The sequence below is a fragment of the Schistocerca nitens genome, chromosome 12, assembly GCF_023898315.1.
Source record: "Schistocerca nitens isolate TAMUIC-IGC-003100 chromosome 12, iqSchNite1.1, whole genome shotgun sequence".
Lineage (NCBI taxonomy): Eukaryota > Metazoa > Arthropoda > Insecta > Orthoptera > Acrididae > Schistocerca > Schistocerca nitens.
The window spans coordinates 128,712,094-128,731,087 of NC_064625.1; positions in this window are offsets into that span (position 1 = coordinate 128,712,094).

Consider the following 18,994-nt stretch of genomic DNA (forward strand, 5'->3'; position numbering starts at 1 on the left):
TATGTAGATGTATGAAGGGGTGCAATTACACTCCTGGAAATTGAAATAAGAACACCGTGAATTCATTGTCCCAGGAAGGGGAAACTTTATTGACACATTCCTGGGGTCAGATACATCACATGATCACACTGACAGAACCACAGGCACATAGACACAGGCAACAGAGCATGCACAATGTCGGCACTAGTACAGTGTATATCCAGGCTGCTATTCTCCCATGGAGACGATCGTAGAGATGCTGGATGTAGTCCTGTGGAACGGCTTGCCATGCCATTTCCACCTGGCGCCTCAGTTGGACCAGCGTTCGTGCTGGACGTGCAGACCGCGTGAGACGACGCTTCATCCAGTCCCAAACATGCTCAATGGGGGACAGATCCGGAGATCTTGCTGGCCACGGTAGTTGACTTACACCTTCTAGAGCACGTTGGGTGGCACGGGATACATGCGGACGTGCATTGTCCTGTTGGAACAGCAAGTTCCCTTGCCGGTCTAGGAATGGTAGAACGATGGGTTCGATGACGGTTTGGATGTACTGTGCACTATTCAGTGTCCCCTCGGGGATCACCAGTGGTGTACGGCCAGTGTAGGAGATCGCTCCCCACACCATGATGCCGGGTGTTGGCCCTGTGTGCCTCGGTCGTATGCAGTCCTGATTGTGGCGCTCACCTGCACGGCGCCAAACACGCATACGACCATCATTGGCACCAAGGCAGAAGCGACTCTCATCGCTGAAGACGACACGTCTCCATTCGTCCCTCCATTCACGCCTGTCGCGACACCACTGGAGGCGGGCTGCACGATGTTGGGGCGTGAGCGGAAGACGGCCTAACGGTGTGCGGGACCGTAGCCCAGCTTCATGGAGACGGTTGCGAATGGTCCTCGCCGATACCCCAGGAGCAACAGTGTCCCTAATTTGCTGGGAAGTGGCGGTGCGGTCCCCTACGGCACTGCGTAGGATCCTACGGTCTTGGCGTGCATCCGTGCGTCGCTGCGGTCCGGTCCCAGGTCGACGGGTACGTGCACCTTCCGCCGACCACTGGCGACAACATCGATGTACTGTGGAGACCTCACGCCCCACGTGTTGAGCAATTCGGCGGTACGTCCACCCGGCCTCCCTCATGCCCACTATACGCCCTCGCTCAAAGTCCGTCAACTGCACATACGGTTCACGTCCACGCTGTCGCGGCATGCTACCAGTGTTAAAGACTGCGATGGAGCTCCGTATGCCACGGCAAACTGGCTGACACTGACGGCGGCGGTGCACAAATGCTGCGCAGCTAGCGCCATTCGACGGCCAACACCGCGGTTCCTGGTGTGTCCGCTGTGCCGTGCGTGTGATCATTGCTTGTACAGCCCTCTCGCAGTGTCCGGAGCAAGTATGGTGGGTCTGACACACCGGTTTCAATGTGTTCTTTTTTCCATTTCCAGGAGTGTATTTGATGTCACCATACAAACTTCCACGCTTTAGTGTGAAGGCTAGCGTGCTCTGGAAGGACTTGCACATTTTGGAGGTTTTGTCTGTGCCTTACTTTGGTCACTGGCATGACACTCTTATCTTGCATGTGGACGTAGATTGTACATTTATTTTCCTGTAAACAGACAACAAACACAGAGAACTTCATAATTTGCTTTAAATGGTTGCAACCATTAAAAACTTTCTGAGTTTTTCTCTAAAGATACACTAAAGAAAGCATATAGAAACGTGTCTGATGCTGCGCCCATAATAGTAAATGATCTATTTGTGTCCGGTAGTTTCCCAGGCGATGTAATAATAACACAAGTAACTACAAATTATAAGAAACATGATTAATTTAAAACTGAAAGCTATTGATTCATCTCAATCCTATGTGCATTTTCGAAGATACTTGAGAAAGTTATTAAAACTAGACTAATGGCATTCCTGAATTGACACTTGAGACTCAGAGGGGCTGTATGAAAACAAGTCAGCTTCAGTAGCCCCAGCACAGTTAAAGATGAAATAAAAACTGCCATTGAGAGCAAGGAGTACATTAGTGAATTGTTTGTCGGTCTTGAAAAAGCATCCCCATGTTACTTGACAAGCTGTGGAAACTGAGTACGAAATGATCTGACTTTGAGTTGATATTATTTTATGTAAGCCACAGAAAACAATTTGGGTTGCTTGAAACAAATAGTGGGTCATTCAGATCCAAAATTACTGATATTAAATATGGAGTGCCTCATGGTTGCACGTTGTGATCTTTTCTCTTCTTGATGTATGATAGCGATATAAAGTACTGTTCTCCTACCTATAAAGAAATATTGTATGCAGATGATACATCAGTTATACGCAGATATAAAGCCTGTATCATTTCACAGGTACTGTGCAGCTGTGTTACTAACGAGATAGAGCAGTATTTCAACAGAGTGGTTCAAATGCAAGGGCCACTAAGAATGCAGTAATGGAATTTACCAATGAGAAACAGAGTTTGGTATGAAATTACCCATAGGAAATGACATTGTAAAAAAGGGGAACTGGGCATAATTCATGGGAATAAGGGGAACTGGGCATAATTCATGGGAATCACAATCCTGGACAGGCTTAAGTGGAACTTGCACGTGGATAGCCTGTCTGTTATCTAAAAATATATATTTGCTAAAAATGTGATCTGCACATATTGTTAAGATATGTAGATGCTAAAAATTGCATGTCATTCATTTTTCTCAAGAAGTACGAATGATGTGGTAGAAGGATGATGTGCAATGACACAAACCAGGCTAAGCACATTGTTAACATTACAGAAAAAAAGTTTATCAGTGTTATTTGTGATGGCAAACCCAAACAATCATGTCATAACGTGTTTCCAAAATTAGATGTGCTTACTATACAAGTATCTATATTACTTACAAAGACAATGAATCCAAAATTGAACTGTGACCTGCACCAGTGTAGTACTAGACAAAAATCAAAATATCAAGTCAATAGCAAGAGAATAGCATTATATGAAAAAAATGTACTTCATGTGAGGCTGAAACTAGCAAATGTCTTTCCTAAAATCTTACAGCCTTTCCTACTACCAAATTAAAGACCAAATAAAACAATTTAGGCAGAAAATCCATATTATTCTCTAGATGAGATATGTCTTCATGAAAAATGGAAGGAAATATCTTGCTTCTTAAGTATTTCAGGTTCGTAATATTAGGTCAGCAGTTCCCAAACTTCTTCGATTCGCAAACCCCTTCTACAATGATCTCAGTTGGGTGAACCCCTCACTTTTAAATATACGTACAGAATACATGCATAAAATTCAGTTCAAAGCGAAAGGTCTGATAACCTTAAATTAATGCTTAACAGTTAAAACTTACAGTTATTCTCGTTATGGCTTAAAAGTTAGACGTGTAGGCATAGTTGCAAAAATAAGTACAAGTTTTCATTGTAATTACTCACCTCTTCCTTGGAACTCTGTGAGAAGGTTACACTTACTTTATGCCCGCAGCTCGTGGTCGTGCGGTGGCGTTCTCGCTTGCCGCGCCCATCTCTGCCTCGTGATGGCTGGGTGTTGTGTGCTGTTGTTAGGTTAGTTAGGTTTAAGTAGTTCTAAGTTCTAGGGGACTGATGACCATAGATGTTAAGTCCCATAGTGCTCAGAGCCATTTGAACACTTACTTTCCATGGAACAGAGCCTTGAAGTCCAAAACTGCAGAAGTTAAATAAAGTCTCAAATCACTTTCGGCATAAAGCCTGTTTCTGTATTTACTTTTTAAGTATACATATGAAGAAAATGACTTCTCACACCAATATGTGGGTAAAAGGGGCAAAAAGGCATTATGGACACTGGGAACTCCTTTAAATTTACCCAAAAGCCAATTAATGACAAATATTTATAACTTTTCAGTACCTGAAAATCAGCGGAAACTTCAAGAAGCTGCTTTTTTTCATTCATACTTAATGTGGATGCTAAAATTGTTGACTCTTTGAAGGGATTTCGCATACAATTTTTATTATTGGACGTAACAGATTTTTAAAAGTCTGCTCAAATGTTCTAACCATGTTGTCGACATTTTTATCCAAAGAAAAATGATTTTCCACCAGGAAGTCTTGAAGGGTATCAAAGCACTCAGTTTGATTCCTATTGAGATGTGTGTCTCAAAAATTAAGTTTTTAAATGAATGATTCGATACTATTTTGCCCAATATAAACATTTATATTTCACCCCTGGTGAGATAAGTTTAAACTGTTAATTTTTGAGAAAATGTCTGCTAAATAAGCTAAAGTCTGAAGCCAGATATAATCTTGTGCGAACTTAGCTTTGCGAAACGGATGGCTGGTGAGATAAATGTAAATTTTGTCTTTAAGCTCATGCAGTCTGTAAACAGGTCTACCTCAAGAAAGCCACCTAAATTGAGTGTGAGGCAGACAATAAACATTTAGAAATGCTTTCCATTTCCTCATAAAGCACTGCAAAGATGCAGGTATTTGTAGAGTGAACTTTATTAAAATTAATAATTTTCACTGCATCATGCAGCACAGATATCAACCCATCACCCAGTCTGTGGATGAAACAATGTGTCCAAGAAGCGTTGGGCGCTACAGGTTAAATTTTGACTATGAGCCCAGCGTAACACCCTTACACCATCTGAACAAATGCCTACACAGCAAGCCCAGTCTCTTGAATTTTTGTGGAAGTATTCATCGCTTAAATTAAATATACCGTCTTCTGTAGCTCTCTATGTTAATGGTGTGCAGAATAGTAGCTTCTCTTCTGCAGACTCCCTGTTAATGTAATAGACAAAAAGTAACAAAATGGCTAAATTGGCTACGTCAGTTGATTCGGGAGTTGAGTTGCAAAAGGAGGACTGGCATGAACTCATTCCAAAATTTCATTTTCGACATAATTTACACCAGCAGTTGATCATATTGTCAGACAGTGGTACCACACTGACTTTTTTGTGAAAGATTCTCCACACATGCAGTGTACTACATCATTTATACATGATGTATTAAATCTTCAGCTGTTGAATGAGGTGCAGTTTTAGCAATTCTGTAACTAACACAATAAGATGTTTCAAAAGCATTTTTGTTGTCACTGTTTGCAGTGGATTCAAAAGTAGTTACTTAATTTTTCCACTTGTTAGGTTTAATCATAAAAAAAAAAATCAACAGATTTGTTTATGTGGTTGGGGTGTTTAGTTTCTCAATGATGTTTAAGTAGAGAAGGTTTCAGACTACTGTTAGCAAGAATGTCACCACAAACAACACACTATGGTCTTGTCATCTGTACATGAAAATCCAAACCTAATGTAATTATCACTGTACTTTCTTTTCTTTACACATGGTTCATTTTCATCAGATTGACACACATCACTAGAAGCAGAATGACCTTCTGACACAATACTAACTTGCAGTTTTGTTACACCCTGTTTCCCTTCCAAACTTGCACTTTTTAACCAGTTATCCATTTTAATGTGAATGGAAACAATTCTGATACACAACTGAAAACTTTGTGTATCTGCTACAAGGAAAGGAGTAGTAGGCCATTGCTGAAAATCAAACGCCTGACTACGATGTATCCATTCCTTAGTGGGGTTGCAGTACTGGTGTTAGTATTGTTAGAACACCTAGAAGCTGGTGGACTGAATTTTCTTTGTAGCAAAATCAAATGCATTCCTAACATTGTTACATAACTGTAAATCAGGCATTCATGATTAATATGCTGTGGAAATAATATGATAAATTCCAGACATTATTAATATGTAACAAGGGATATTATAGGATTGATTTAATTTTAAAATAATAATAATAATAATTATTATTATTATTATTATTATTTCTTCTTTCTCTTCTCGGATGTATTATTATTATTATTATTTAAAGGATTGTTGCTACTCACCATATAGTGGGGATGCTGAATTGCAGATAGGCACAATGGAAAGACTGTCAGAAATTAAACTTTCAGCCAATTATACCTTCATCAGAAACACACGAGCTTTCGACCCTCTAGGCTTTCATTGGAAATTGATAAAACACACACACACACACACACACACACACACTCACAGTGTCTCTCTCTCTCTCTCTCTCTCTCTCTCTCTCTCTCTCTCTCACTCGTGCAATTACAACTTGCACACACATGACCACAGTCTCTGGTTGCTGAGGCTATTGTTGAAAATCAAACACCCGACCATCATGTAACCATTCCTTAATCGGGTCGTGGTACTGTTGTTAATCGTGTTAGAACACAAAGAAGTTGGCAGACTGAATTTCCATTGTAGTGAAATCAAATGCATTTGCAACATTGTGAGTCTGGCCACAGCAGCCAGAGATTGTGGTCATGTATGAGTGAGTCTCTCTCTCTCTCTCTCTCTCTCTCTCTCTGTGTGTGTGTGTGTGTGTGTGTGTGTGTGTTTGTTTTTATCTATTTCTGACAAAGACATAGTTGGGCTAAAGCTCACTTTCTGACAGTCTTTTTGTTGTGCCTATTTGTGTCTCAGCATCCCTGCTATATGGTGAGTAGCAACTATCCTTTCATATGATTAAATTCCATCCTGGATTTTCCTTTGTTTTATTGTGGTCATTACTATAACAATGCTGCAGAAGCTAAGAAAACAGTAATGAGCCAAAGATCAGAACCTGCCATTATGGAAAAGAATTTTGCCAAACTCCTTGAAATATTTTGTGAACCCCCCGGGGGTTTGTGAACCACAGGTTGTGAAACAGTGTGTTAGGTGATTCACAAGGAATCTAAGGGTGACAAAAAATTATAATACTGTTTCTTACATATTAACAAACATATAATGTATTGATATGTGAAACTTGTCGTTAAACTAAACATTTTAGTTTATAAGTTGTAAATGTCAACGTTCTTACCTGGCACATTCAGAACAATAATCTGTTCAATGTGCAGAAAGTGTATTATTCTAGGGATTATTTTTGTTATTCTGTGTTGAAAAAATATTATCATTGTTATTAATTCACCAATAAGGAAATCCATCCCTCTGTCGATGCTATCTATGTGTGGAATTTTTCTTCTCAGTATTTCACTTTATGTTTTGTGGCTGTGCTATTGGAGTGAAGTAATCAGCTGATTGTCCTTTTAAGTCTCAATTTAAACATAATCTTCCTACTAGTTGGATATGAATGAAAAACAAAAGAACTATTTTTTGCAGATTGTTTCAGGCAGTAAAGAATGTGTTTGAAATCTTCTTATGTGTTTTCTTTTACCATAATATATTTTTGGGTGCTGTCAAAAATAATTTATAATTGACATCTACTGGAATGAACTCATCCACCCTTTGTTGCTGTATCATGTTATATATCCATTTTCTTTTTTATCTCGTCGTTCATCAGTATCTTACTCCAACTTTAAAAGTCTAAAAGCTAGTTTATATGCCTGTTGACCACTCAAAAATATTGACTATGCTTTATTCTTTATGCAGGTTTGCTAATGGAATGAAGCAGTTGTCTTATTGTCATTTAAATCCAAATTTATGCACAATCTTCCAATGGCTTGTCTAAGATCCAAAATATAAAATATAATATAACTGGATAGATAAAAAATCTACACTCATTAAGCAGTGGCAAATAAAGCACATACAAAAGTTAAGGAAATGTGGAAGCTTTTTGAGTCAGTGGCCGCTTCTTGTAGCAAAAGGGTTGGAGGGGAAAGAAGTAGGATGAAGGAAAGTGACTGGTGAGGTTTAGGTGGAAATGGGAAGAGTTCTTACCAAATGGGTTGAGAAGAAAAGACAGTCTCCAACAATCAGTCCTTCCTTCTCATCCCATATGGTTAAGTCTTCCCTGACTCCGGCTTCAGGGAGACTTTTTGGCACATCTCCCCATTTCCTAAACCTTGTTAGTTCTTTTCCTTCATCCCTTTTCCTTCCCCTTCAGCCTTTTTGCCACAAGAAGGAGCCACTGGCTCCAAAGTCTTCCACATTTCCTTAACTTTCATATGTGGATTGTTCTCCAGCATCGTACCTCGAGTCCTTCAGTAGATGTCGTTTCATTTTTGCTCATTATCCATATTTCCCAGCCATAAAGTGCTATGCTCCAAATGCAGCTCATAACCATCTTTCTCCTCACTTCTGTATATATGTTGCTTGAACAAGAATATTTCTTTTACTCATTAATGTAACTTTTGATTCTCTACGCTTTGTTTTATGTCTTCTATGCTTATTTGTCTTTAGCTATCTTACTTCCTAAATTTTTGCATCATCTAATTTATTTTCTTTCTTCTAATAGTTCTTCTGATTCCTCGGAGCACACAAATATTTTCTCTGTTTTTCTTTCATTTTGTCGTATCCTGTAGTACTATACCCATAACAGATTCTTTTGAGCTATCACAGCTATGTCATCTGCAAACCTAATTATCTGCATTCTTTCTCCATTTATTCTGCTAATTATACGATACTCTTTGCACTCATTTATTGTATGTGGGATGTAGTTGTTGAATAGGGATGGAGACAGATTGCATCCTTCTCTAACACTGTAAAAGATTTCTAGCACCTTTTTACATGTTTCTTATCTTTACTGGTAGTGTTTGTCCTTTGTATATTTCTTTAATTACTCTCCTTTCTCTATAGTCAGATTTCACCAGTTTTAGAGCATCTATAAGTTTGTTACAATTGGAAATGTCAAATACTTTTCTGATCATATGAAAACTATGTAAATTTTTCTGTTGACCCAAAGCGTCTCTGAATTTATATTGCAAAAGTATAGAATAGCTTCTCTTGTGCAGCTGCCTTCCAGAAGCCAATTTGGTATTCAGCTAAATTGGGTTCTGTTTTGTTCTTAGGGTGTCTGTGTATTACTCTCAATAATATTTCTGAAGATTGAGATAAATGCTCAAAGTCCTTTGATTTTCACACATGGCTGCTTCATTCTTTTTGTAATTATCATATTGTTTCTTTTCTTAAAGGCTCCATGGATAAGCTCATGCTCCACAATTGATGGCTTTATATTGATGTGGCATTAAAATCCAACCTTACTTCCATTCCTCAGCTTCTAACAATCTCACTCTTTGTTGAGACACTAAACCCTGATACTCTTTCCTTTCTGTTAAGATCAATCAAGTGGGTTCTGTTACTGGATACCCACGTTAGTGTTCTTACTGTCAGTTCCATATAATATGTTAGGTTTATTAATCTGTGCATCAAGGTTACAGATATTGCAATGAATTACGGCTAAGAACTACGTCCAAACTGAATACATTTATTGTCAGTGTGGCCAAAAATGTTGAAATGTGACTAAAATCTTTGCAGCGTCAGTGCGTCCATTTGAGTGTGACAAGTGCTCCCAGACATTCAAGCGGAAGGACAACTTGCTGCGGCACATCAAATTGTCCCACAGCGAGACCGAGAAGGATGACGGGTCGCAGACTGTGGCGGGGGAGAGAAGTGCGGAGACAGAGAAAGTCCCACCTCCACAAAACCCTGCTGCCACTCACGATGAAGGTAATCTGGAGCATAATGTCAGTTATAGCTTGGATAAAAAAACTTTGTGGCTGACAAACTGCTGTGAGCAGCCACGCTAGACAAGGCTGTATGTGTACCTACAAGTTGGCAGTGGCTGCCCCTTCCACTTGACTCGCAACTTCAATCGCAAAGTTATTTTAATCAGAGCACGTGTACTCTCACAAGTTCCGAAATTAATTGAAGTACAATCATTCTCTGTACATCTCGGAAAGACTGACTAAATTCGTTAATGATTGAGAATATTTACAGCACTCTATTTGAATGTTTCCTCAGTCTTTATTTGCCTATTCGGGGTGTTGGGAACAGGCTGCCAAAGTAGTCCAGTAGTCAATCCGTAATTTCCATATCTAGGTTTCATCTTTCTCTTACTTCTTTCTTGTGGTGACTGTACAGCGCCAGCCGTGGTGGCTGAGCGGTTCTAGGCACTTCAGTCTGGAACCGCGTGACCACTCTGGTCGCAGGTTCGAATCCTGCTTCGGGCGTGGATGTGTGTGATGTCCTTAGGTTCGTTAGGTTTAATTAGTTCTAAGTTCTAGGGGACTGATGACCTCAGATGTTAAGTCCCATCGTGCTCAGAGCCATTTGAACCATTTGGCTGTACAGCACCGATGCTGCGAGGATCCAGTTATTCAGTACCCTCAAACTGACACACAGCTCCTTCCCTGTGGACGTCGATATGCTGTGTCGAAGATGCTGAAAGAGACTTTTCTTGCTCCAGTGGTATGACACACTCAGAGAAGTTCAAGTCAGTGTATTTCCTATAATGTACAACTCTGACTGCTGTTAATGAATCAACTACATGTGCATTAGAGTCAACCTAGATGTTGCCACGTGTCCATTTCACAAGAGACTCAGAACAGTAGTACAATAAAAACAAAACAACAGTGGAGTGGTGATTTCTTTGGCGTAAAGGAGATCACGTGTGCTGCTTCCTTCACAGGTCCAATGACTCCACCCGACAAATAGAAGAGCCAGTCCATGGCCCGCATCGCCAATAACACAGGATCACTACAATTATGATCTGCACAAACTATCAAGAAACCTCGTGAAAGTGGGGTACAAACTTCCTTAACCCACGGACATCTTTCATCGGCTGACAGATATTGAGGAGATGGAACATCTCATTCAATCAATGATGTTACACTTCACTATCACTAACTGAACTTTAGCATTAAATTTCCACTTTTTTTGTTTATTTTGTTTAATATGACACTATCTGAATAGAATGTTATATGTATTCCTGTGGATGTTTCACGAATATTAGTGTATATGGGTAGTTCTCAACCATTATATAAAGTTTTATACCCTGCTTGCTTATCTATTATTTACTGTAACGGCCCATTCAAACTTTCAATCCTTCATTGCTGTTAAAGACATGTCCTTACATTTCTTCTCTTATTTTCTTCTTTACTTTAAATATGCAGTTTGGAATTTGTTGTTGATTGTTAACAGAATCTAATTTTAAAAATATCGCTAGTATAAATGCTCCTGGTATATTCTCTTTTTACACAGATGAGCATCCATATGCATGCAAAATGTGCGGAAAGTGCTTCGACAGCTCAGAAAACCTGAAAGTCCACCTGCAGCTACACAAGGGAAGCCACCCCTATGAATGCCCAGTCTGCAGTTTGACTTTTTCGTACAAGGAGGACATGACAAAGCATATGCTGGTACATGATTGTGAGTATTTAAAGCCTTACAACCAATCCTGAGGTGTGCAGCTAAACTTGTTATTCCATTATAAGTTCACTAGTGTAATGTTACCTCAGTTGCTTCCTGGGAGATTGTCATATTTTACTTGCCAGTAGTTAAAATAAGGAAACGTTATGAGTACATATTAACTAGGTGAGAAAGAACCACTCCACAATTTATTTATCTCATTTTTTCCTTCTTCTGAATATGAAAAAAAAATTGTTATAAAACGCTTCAATTGTGTGGCATCTAACTTACTCAGAGTATACTCTTACAAACTGTATTTGGTGTTTTGCATTTGGGTACAAAGAGTAGTTGTCCGACATGCTACATATAGTTGGTTGTCTGTGTGGGAAAAACAATTCTTTTAGATTCACTCCACAATATTGTTAGTAGTCTTACAGTATGCTAATCGTACCAGAAATTGGACCATTTTAAAGCTCAATGGTAAGTTAGTTGAAGTGAGCAGTATTCATGGAATGAATTTCTGTCTTGGCTTTCCCTTTTCTGGTTAATATTTCTAAATTTACAATGTTAATAAGCTTTTTTCTGAGGGCATACTGGGGACATTGAAAAGTTTAAAAACTCTGTTGGAAAGTTTACACTTTCATCTTCACTCTTCATTGTGTCAGTGGTTTTATATATTTTCTTCTTCCTTACATATCGTGTACAAATACGTGTGAAAAACACTGAGGTTACAAAACTCATGGGATAGTGATACGCGCATACACAGATGTTGGTAGTTTCATGTACACAAGTTGTGAAAGGGCAGTGCTTTGGCAGAACTGTCATTTGTACTCAAATGATTCATGTGAAAAGGTTTCTGACATGTACGAGGTGTGGCTAGAAAAAAACTGGACTAGTACTGGTGAAACAATAAAACAAATGCAATAAGGCTGAAAGTCGCGTGGCCTGTCACGTGACTCTTGCTCCGCCTACTGCTCGAGTTTCATCTGCCTCCTGCACTCAATCTGCCAGTGGCGTCTGTTTTAAGTAGTTGACGTTTTGTCTGTGCGTCGGAAAATGTTGAGTGTACAGAAAGAACAGCGTGTTAACCTCAAATTTTGTTTCAAACTAGGAAAATCTGCAAGTGAAATGTTTGTAATGTTACAACAAGTGTACGGCGATGATTGTTTATCGCGAACACAAGTGTTTGAGTGGTTTAAACGATTTAAAGATGGCCGCGAAGACACCAGTGATGACACTCACACTGGCAGACCATTGTCAGCAAAAACTGATTCAAACATTGAAAAAATCGGTAAACTTGTTCGACACTTTCCTTGTCAACTCCTGTTAACTCAGACACTGCTCTGATTGTTAAACGGCGATCTTGTCGAACAAGTTTACCGATTTTTTCAATGTTTGCATAAGTTTTTGCTGACAATGGTCTGCCAGTGCGAGTGTCATCACTGGTGTCTTCGCGGCCACCTTTAAATCGTTTAAACCACTCAAACACTTGTGTTCGCGATAAACAATCATCGCCGTACACTTGTTGTAACATTACAAACGTTTCACTTGCAGATTTTCCTAGTTTGAAACAAAATTTGATGTTAACACGCTGTTCTTTTTGTACACTCAACATTTTCCGACGCACAGACAAAACGTCAACTACTTAAAACAGACGCCACGGGCAGACTGAGTGCAGGAGGCAGATGAAACTCGAGCAGTAGGCGGAGCGAGAGTCACGTGACAGGCCACGTGACTTTCAGCCTTATTGCATTCGTTTTATTGTTTCACCAGTACTAGTCCGCTTTTTTCTAGCCACACCTCGTATTATGGCCACTCAGTGGGAATTAACAGACTTTGAATGTGGGTTGGTAGTTGGAGCTAAATACACGGGACATCCCATTTCCAAAATTGTTATGGAATTCAATATTTCAAGATCTATAGTGACAAGGATGTGCTGAGAATACCAAATTTCAGGCATTCTTCTATCATTGATGACACAGTGCCCAACAGCCTTCAGTTAATGACCAAGAGCTGCAGCATTTGCGTAGTGTTATCAGTGCTAACAGACGAGCAATACTCTCAGAATGTGGGAAGTACGACGAATGTATGCATTAGGACAGTGCAGTGAAATCTGGTGTTAATGGGCTATGGCAACAGACAACTGACGTGAGTGCATTTGCTAACAGCATGACATCTCCTGCAGTGCCTCTGCTGGGCTCCAGACTATATCGACTGACCTCGGTCGGCTGGCAAACTGTGGTCTGGTCACATGAGTCCCAGTTTCAGTTGGTAAGAACTGATGGTAAGGTTTGAGTGTGGCGCAGACCCCACAAAGCTGTGGACCCAGATTGTCAGCAAGGCACTGTGCAAGCTGGTGGTGGTTCCATAATGGTGTGGGCAGTGTTTACATGAACTGGACTCATCCAACTGATCATTGACTGGAAATGGTTATGTTTGGCTACTTGAAGAACATTTGCAGCCAGTCTTGCACTGCGTGTGCACAAACAACAATGGAATTTTTATGGATGGCAGTGTACCACATCACTGAATGACAGTTGTTCACAATCGGTTTGAAGAACTTTCTGGACATCTCGAGCAAATGATGTGGCCATCCAGGTCACCTGACACGAATCACGTAGAAAATTTATGCGACATAGTTGAGTGGTGATTTCGTGCATAAAATCCTCTACTGGCAACACTTTCACAACTATAGTGGCAAAATAATGTGTTGTTTGGGCGGGAAGAGACCAAACAGCGAGGTCATCAGTCTCATCGGATGAGGGAAGGATGGGAAAGGAAGTCGGCCGTGCCCTTTCAAAGGAACCATCCCGGCATTTGCCTGGAGCGAGTTAGAGGAAATCACGGAAAACCTAAATCGGGATGGCCGGACGCGGGATTGAACCGTAGCCTCCCGTATGCGAGTCCAGTGTGCTAACCACTGTGCCACCTCGCTCGGTGGCAAAATAATGTCAGACACAATATTAGGAGGTATCCTGTGGCTTCATTCATCTCAGTGTATGCTAAATAAGTGTCAAATATATTTAACATGTGCACACACAGCAAAACAATGGGTACAAAGCTCATTCTAAACCCCTCCATTGATTTCAAGCAAATCTGGTACACATATTAGTTATGATATGGAAAGAAATACTGTGAGGGTAAGACCCAACAACAGTGTAATCGGGTGAGCATGAATATGTGGAGAGAGAGAAGGGGGGAGGGGGAGGAGAAGGAGAAGGAGGGGGAGGAAGAAAACAGACAGCAAGGCATAAGGAGGAGGGGCATAGATAGGCAGAAGAAGAGGTGGACAAGTAGAGGCAAAGGGGAGATGGACAGACAGGTGGCAGAGGAGGAGATGGACAGATAGAGGATAAAGGATGAGATGGACAGAGATAGGGGAAAGGAGCAGATGAACCAATAGAATATTGGAATAAAGGCTAGCCTTTACGTAAAATGTGGAATCCTTTTTTATCTGATATTTAAAAACTAAAAAAGAAGTTCATTGACCTGGCCGGCCCAGGCACGTACACCATTTCTGGCAGCTTTCACTTTACGTTATTAGGGGCAGTAATTATTTCTCTCCACTTTGTATAAGAGGTCACTGTTCGTGGTAGGAACCGGTTCTGGTGAGATTTAGCAAATGGCATTTGGCCCAGAAGATGGGATTCAGATGGACAATTGACATATCCTGTCGAGATACCTGAACAATCCAGTTGCAGACCTGACAAGAATACATTCAGTTAATATGCCAGGAAACATTACGTAGCTCTGTGGAGGTATTGTTGCTTAATTGTTGAGTTTTATACGAACTGAGATTTAGATGTGAGTCTTAACGAGATGGAGATCTGGGTCAAGTAAGGTAGCTTTGGATTTGGCAGAGAACTTGGGAAACTATAGTTGGGAGAAGTATTTAACTGTTCCTGATCATGATGCCAGCTCTCAAAGATGTCACTGATAAATCTATACGAAGCCTAGGAACCTGGATTCTGGATGATGAGAAATGCCTGTTCCGTGTGACCCATAAATCTATACGAAGCCTAGGAACCTGGATTGTTGATGACGAGAAATGCCTGTTCCGTGTGACCCATAAATCTATACGAAGCCTAGGAACCTGGATTGTGGATGACAAGAAATGCCTGTTCTGTGTGACCCACGAAAAGGAACGATTGTGTGTTGCATGTGTGGTACTGTAACGATAGATGCTAAATGTGCGACTGTGTCGATCAAACGACTCTGGTGGCGCAAGTTCCAGATGCTGTTTACAGCATTTGCTAGAGCAACGAGAAAAGACGAAACTTTATTAAGTCACAATTAATTACAAATAGAATTAGTTACTTTAATCATCTGCCATGTCTTCTTCATGTAATATTCCTGGCATTGTATAAGCCCCCAGTAGCAATCCTTTTTACCCATAACCCAAATACTCTCTTGTTATGTCAGACATAAATATCGGAAGAGCACCAGGAGGGGCAGTTTTTCCACGCAACCTCAAGTTGTGGAAATATAGGCAGTAAAAGAGGTACAGCTCATTCCTAATTCTTATACATTCCTCTCTTTTTATCAGCGATTTCACAGATTTCCGTAACTGTTCAATCTTTTGTGTGTGGACAGGTGCATCGTCCGATGATACAAATTCGACAGAATGATTCACAAATTCGTGTTGAAATCCTTATTTCTTTAAGATGTTGTATGACTTAAAGCTGTCTGTATTCACTTTTGTGCCTGGCAATAGAAAGAACTTTACCAGTGAGATATCGTTTTCTTTCATCTCAAATAAATGTGAACAATAAAGTACTTGTGGCTTTCTCCTTCAGTGACCCCAAATACCCAAATATTTTCAACTACATTTTTTGACAGTCATTCTCCCTGGTATTTCCTGATAGCTATATGCGATTCGTCTGTTTCGACAACCTTGTTTTGTCAACTGATTGGGACAATGTCATTCATGACTGTGACTTAACAAACATCTCACCAGAAACTGCAGTAGTCGCACACACAGTTCTTGAACAGTTGTTTGTCAGAAGCTGTCGGTTGTTAGATATACTCTCTTATTCGACAAGATACTAAAATGATGATGCTCTTCTCAATAGGTAACTTGGAACTGTCAAACCATGTGTTCCTTCATACAGAGGATGTCCTGTGGCACTCAGTGCAGTACAATTGCAAAGGAAAATCAGCATGTGCACCTTTCTTGCGAAGTTTCATGGAGTTGAGACCGTGACATTATACAAAGTTTTTGTTATCATTTGGAAGCGATCCAAAGTTTGAACAAAATTTCACACAACTTTCCACACTAAGTAACTGAGGAATAATGTTTCACCGTGTGTGACTATTGCACGCGCAAAACTGCAACGCTTTCAGTCATTGCAATTCACAACCGGAAATGATAAACTGTGTTTCACTGGCAACATGCTAAACATTTACTGTAATTCGTGCCACTAGTCACGTGGTTGACATTGAGCCGCATGTTTGATATATATATATATATAGTTAGGGACCTGTGCTTTTGAAAGGCAGGGAAATTACCGGATGAGGCCATCGGGGTTCCCGTAACAGGCCCCCTGTTTGCCAGCATGTTTGGCTCTCAAAAGAGAAGTACTTATGGGCGAGGATAAAGTTGGCTAGGTTGAGTATGAATCAGATTTTACAGAGATTTCAGTTCAGCATTGGAAGGATTCTGTTGCTGAGAGATCATGGGTGTGTGGTCTAGCATTTTTAAGTGAGGTCGTGTTGGTAGTGACGAAGAAGGTTCCATGTGGGAAAGACTCAGGGATGCATTAAAGATATTCTTGGCAGAGGATGGTGCCTTTTGTGGAGGACTGAGGGTTCTGCACTGTAGGATAGGGATGGGAAAGACACACCATGGTTTAATAACCGTGTTAGAACACTGGTGCATAAACAAAGAGAACTTCATATCAGATTCAAGAGAAGTCGAAAGCTAGCTGGCAAAGATAAGATGAATGAAACAAAAATGAGCATAAGGACCAGATGACACACCCATGAGATTCTACAAAGATTATGAGAAAGAACTTGCTTCCCTTCTAGCAGTAGTTTATCGTAGCTTGCTGGAGCAACAAAGGGTACCTAGTGACTGGAAAAAGAGCAGGTCATTCCTGTTTACAAGAAAGTCTGTAGGACAGATGCACACAATTGTGGACCTATATGGTTGATATCAACCTGTGGTAGAATTATGGGACATGTTTTATGCTCGAGAATTATGTCATTTTTTGGAGAACAAAAATCTCCATTGTAAAGATCAACATGGATTCTGCAAAGAGAGGTCTTGTGAAACTCAACTTGTTCTCTTCCTCCATGAGATCCAAAGCTCTGTGGATAGCAGTGCTCAGGTGAATGCCATGCTCCTTGACTTTGGGAAGGCATTTGATACTGTCCCACAATGCTGTTTAGTGAAAAAAATATGAGCTTATCAAATATTGGGCCAGATTTGTGACTGGGCTGAAGACTCTCTAGCAGATAGAACTCAACATGTCACTCTTAATGTAACAAAATCGACAGGTGTAAAGGTAATTTCCAGAGTACTCCACGGAAGTGTGATAGGACCATTATTGTGTACAATGTATATAAATGATTTAGTAGAAAGTGTTGGATGCTTTTTTAGGCTGTTTGCAGATGATGAGGTTGTCTGTATGAAGGTAGCTATGCCAGAAGACAGATACCAATTTGCAGAATGACCTGCAGAGGATTCATTAAGAAAGCCACTATAGTACAACTACGGTATTGATGAGAAACTGCCAGAAGTAGTATCTACTGTAAACTGTAACTATCCAGAGTAACTTTAAGTGGAATGACTGCATAAAACAAAAAGTAGGAAAAGCAGATGCCAGACTGTGATTTGTAGGAAGAATTTTAGGGAAATGTGACTCAAACTTAAGGAAATGTAACTCGTCCATTAAGAAAGTGGCATATAAGGCACTTGTTCAACTGATTCTTGAGTATTGTGCATCAACATAGGATCCTTACCAGGTAGGACTGATAGAAGAGACAGAGAAGATTCAATGAAGAGAGACACATTTCATCATTGGATGAGTCAGAAAGGTCGTGTGTTAAAATTTTGTTAAAATTTAATTTTCTTTCTTTTTTTACAATAATTTTAATGCCTAGATTGCATTTATATAAGACAATTAAATAAAATATGATGACTAACTACTTTCAGTTGTAAGTAACAACTGTTGTCAGATCTCTAAACGAGCAATATACAGAAAATTACCTTGGGGGGGGGGGGGGGGGGGGAACCTTTACAACCTAATAAGAAAGGTAAAATCGTTTGAAGAAAGCACAAAGTACAGCTGGAACTAACAACTTTGGTACAAAATGGCTGTATATAACATCATACGTAAAAAAAAAAAAAAAAAAAAAAAAAAAAAAAAAAAAAAAATATCATATATAGAAAGTGAATGTGCATAACTGTTGACCTTACAGCGTTCGCTGAAATAAAATTTTAAAGCTTTTAATATAAGCTACCATGCAAGTATTAAATGCAGGTTAAACATGAACTGGCTGTAACAGTAATAGTCATCAACAGTTATGTGCATCTGCGTAGAAAGCAATACCGATAAGAAATTTGGTGCTAACAGCAACAACAAAACTGAGTGAGGGCTGTACACCTGTAGGAATATGCAAAAATGAACAAATAGGCGCATCTTAGTAATTTTTTAATGACTGAAGGAGGATTCATTACAAGGCTAAAAACTCTATCATTCTTACTAAAAATGTCAACACATGCAGTACTAATATCCTATATAACTGTAATTTGAAATTGAACATACGAGACTCCAGTGTTACATGAATAACATAAAAACACACTGGGTGGCTACAATTAACGTCCAGTTACTCATTGAGGTCCAGTGTGGACTGTAATGGAGGTTCATTGTGAACTGTAATTACCGTGTGGCCACAAAAC